Raw genomic sequence first — 4,183 nt, 5'->3', positions numbered from 1 at the left:
TGGAAGAGTTTATTGCCTTTGTTATATTTATTTACTATTGAGCTCTGTTTGGCAGGTTTCTTTTTTAAAGCAAACTAAATTTTGTCAAATGGTTTTCCTGATTTTGCACTACTTTCTATTGTCATTGCTTGATATTCCAGATACGTGGGTATCAAGAGTCCCGATGAAGGGTCTTGGCCTGAAATGTTGATTTCCATTCATAGATGCTGCCTGACATGCTGAGCTCCTCCTGCACTTTGTGTGTAGTTCTCTAGATTTGTAGCACCTGTCGGTCCTCTTGTTTCCCAGATAGCAAGCCGGTAGTGGGGTTGTGTGGCTCTATTGGTAAAATATTATATAAAATCATTAGAAAGGTGGCATAGGGTTAGAAGGGGTAGAAGCTCGATGGGTAGAATTAAGGAACAGCAAATGTAAAAAAAAAATCTTGGTGGGAATTCTATAGAGTCCTCCGAACAGTGGTAAGTAAGTGGTCCACAAATTACAACGTGAGATAGAAAATGCGTGCCAAAAGGCCAATGTTACAATGGTCATGGAGGATTGTTATACAGGTGATTAGGAATATTAGGATGGTGTTGGTCTCAAGAGGAGGAATTCCTAGAATGCCTACAAGATGCTTTTTTAGAGCAGCTCGTGGTTGAGTCCATGTGGAGATCAGCTATTCTGTATTGGGTGTTGTAATGAACTGGAATTAATTAGGTCACTTAAGTTCCAAGAACCCTTAGGGGCAAGTGATCTTAATATGACTATTAGAGAAGGAGAAGCTAAAGTCAGATGTGGAATAAAGTGAATTAGAGAGGCATGAGAGAAAAATTGGTCAAAATTGATTTGAAAAGAACATGGGCAGGGATGGAAACAGAGCAGCCCTGGCTGGAATTTCTGGAAGCAATTTGGAAGGCAAAGGATACACATAGATCACAAAGAGGAAGTAGTATTCTAAAGGTAAGGTGACAAAACTGTGGCCGATAAGAGAAACCAAAGACAACTTTAAAACCAAGGATAGGACACAGAGCAAAAATTACTAGGAAGTCAGAGGGTTGAGAAGCTTTTAAAAACCAACAGAATGCAACTAAAATAATTAAGATGGAAAAGATGGAACACATAAGTGAGCTAGGCAGTGATATTAAAGAGGATACCGAATTTTTCTTCAGGAACATATAGTGTTAAAGAGGCAGAAGTGCATATCGGACCACTGAGAAATTTCGGTGGTGAGGTAGTAATGGGGTGGGGTGCAAGGTGATGGCTGATGAGTGAATAAGTATTGTACATCGCTATTACCTGTCGAACACCCTGTCAGGAATATGGAAGTCCCAGATGTCAGCGGTCAGAATGTGTAAAGTTACGATATTTGGGAGAAGGTTCTTGTGAAACACAAAGGTCTGAAGGTAAGTAGGTCACGTGGACCAGATAGTGTACACCACAGATATCTGAAAGAGGTGGCTGAAGAGATGTGGATGCAACAGCAATGATCTTTCGAGAGTCGTTATGGAAATTATGTTCTAAGAAGTTTTTTTCCCTGCACTATTCCCTCTCTCCCAATTTCACCTGTTACCTACCACTTCTTCCACCACTTTCACCCCCACACTTCTTCCTCTGATGTCTCATCTTTTTCCCAGTCCTGATGAAGGGTCTCGGACTGAAACGTCGACTGTTTACTATTTTCCATACATGCTGCCTGGCCTCCAGCATTTTGTATATGTGTTGCTTGGATTTCCAGCATCCAGAGAGTTTCTCCTGATTTTGATTAAAAACAAAAGCGGGGTCATATAATACAGCAAGAAAATAGTGGGAAGTTAAAGGATTGGAAAGCTTTTACATAATCAACAAGAGACAACTAAAGAAAAGAGATACAAGATGAAAAATTAATATAAGTGAGCCAATAATATCAAGTGTCAATAGTTGTTCAGATATATAAAGAGTAAAAGAGAGGCCAGAGTTGGAAGTTGATGCTGGCGAGTTAGAAATAGAGCACAGATAAAGCGGCTGAATGTAATACGTATTTTGTGTCAATCTTCACTGTGTAAGACCCCAGCAGTATAAGACCATAAGACAGAGGAGCAGAATTAGGCATTCAGCCCCATCAAGTCTGTTCCGCTTTCTATCATGGTAGATCCCGGTTCTCACTTAACCCCATGCACCTGCCTCCACGGCATATCCTGTAATGCCCTGACTGAACAGCAAACTATTAGCTTCTGCCCTAAATGTACCCACAAACTTTGCCCCCACCGCCGTCTGTGTCAGAGAATTCCACAGATTCACTGCTCCCTGACTAAATAAAATCCTCCTTAACTACACTAAAAGATCGCTCCTCAGTTTTGAGGCTGTGCCCTCTGTTATGGCTACTCCCACCATACGAAAAGTCCTCTCCTCATCCACCCTACCTAGACCTCTGCACATTCGGTGGGTTTCAGTGAGATTTAACGCTCTCCCCACCCACATTTATTAAACATAGGTCATTGCAGGAGTACTGACCCAAGGCTGGCAAACGCTCCTCATATCTTAACCCCTTCATTCCCGGAATAATCTTGTGAACATCCTATGCACTCTCTCTAATGGCGACACACATTTTCTGAGATATGGGTCCCAAATACGGAAAGTGTGGCCCAAGAAGTGTCTTTTAAATTGCCGACAATATCTCCTTGCTTATATATTATATATTCTTATATTCTACTTCACTTTAAGTAATGACAGCATTTTAATTGCCTTCTTTACCTCTGGTTCAACCTGTAAACTAACCTTCTGAGAGTCTTGCCCGAGGACTCATATATACTTCTGTACTTAAGTTGTTTGAAACTTCTCCCCAATCAGATAACAGTTCACTATTGTTCCTTTTGCCTAAATTCATTATCGTACATTTTCTAATATTGTGTTCCACCTGCCACCTTTTGGCCCGTTCTTCAAATTTGTCTGTGTTCTGCTGCAATCACATTGCTTCCTCAGCATTACCAACGCTTCCACCTATCTTTGTATTATCCGCAAACCTTGCCACAAAGCCATCAATTCCATTATCCAAATCACTGACAAACAATATGAAAAGTAGCGCATCGAACACTGACCCCTGAAGACCCCTAGTTACTGCTAGCCAACCCGAAAAGGTCCCTTTTATTCCCACTCGCTGCCTCTTGGCTGTCAGCCATTCCTCTATCCATGCCAGTATTTCTTCTCCTGTTAAGCAGTCTCATGTGTGACATTTTGTCAGGAGCCTTCTGAAAACCCAAGTAAATGATATCCACTGCCTGTCGTTTCTTCATCCCGCTTATTACTTCCTTGAAGAACTATCAGATTTGTCAGGTAAGATTTTCCTGCACAGAAGCTATGCTGGCTTTGAGTTACTTTATCATTAGTCTCCTAGTACCCCAAAACCTCATCTGATATAATAGACCCCAACACATTCCCAGCCACAGAGGTTAGGTTAACTGATTTGCTTTCTTTTGCCTTTCTCCCTTCTGAAAGAGTGGAGTGACATTTGCAATCTTCCTGTCCACCAGGACCATGCCAGAATGAAGTGATTCATGACAGGTCATGACCAATACATCTGTTATGTCTTCAGCAACCTCTCTCAGATCTCTGGGATGTAGTCCATCTGGTCCAGGTGACTTATGCACTTTATGAAAATGAGTTTGCCTGGCACGTTTTCCTTTGTAATAGCAATGGCACTCATTCCTGCTTCCTGACACGCACGGATCTCAGGCACACTGCTAGTGTCTTCCACAGATAAGATGGATGCAAAGTACCTATCAAGTTCATCAACCATCTCTTCCCCATTTCTACCCCAAGAGCATTATTTTCCAACGGTTCAATTTAACTCTCGCCTCCCTTTTGCATTTGTCATATCTGGTTTACGAGGCGTGATTGATATGTTCGTGGCCTCAGCTCTCGTTACATGTATGTGCAGTTCAACTCCTTGAGTGATTATGCAGAAAGTTTGAAGTTAGGAACTCATCTACTTCTTCCTTAGGCCACAAATTTGTGAATCACCCCTGCTATCGACCAACCGTGGGGTCCAAGACGCCGACTTCTACAAAGAAGGCGTCCGTATGCTCCACGACAGCTGGACTAAGTGTGCAAATGTAGGATGCCACTGTGCTGAAAATAAAATGTGCGACGTTTTCCAAAACGGACTCCTTCTACCTTAGGCTACGTACATATCTGTCACTCCTCATATATTATTGTCTCGTTTTCCCTC

This window comes from Hypanus sabinus, chromosome 1 (assembly GCF_030144855.1).
Source record: "Hypanus sabinus isolate sHypSab1 chromosome 1, sHypSab1.hap1, whole genome shotgun sequence".
NCBI lineage: Eukaryota > Metazoa > Chordata > Chondrichthyes > Myliobatiformes > Dasyatidae > Hypanus > Hypanus sabinus.
Note: the sequence above shows the minus strand (reverse complement) of the source record.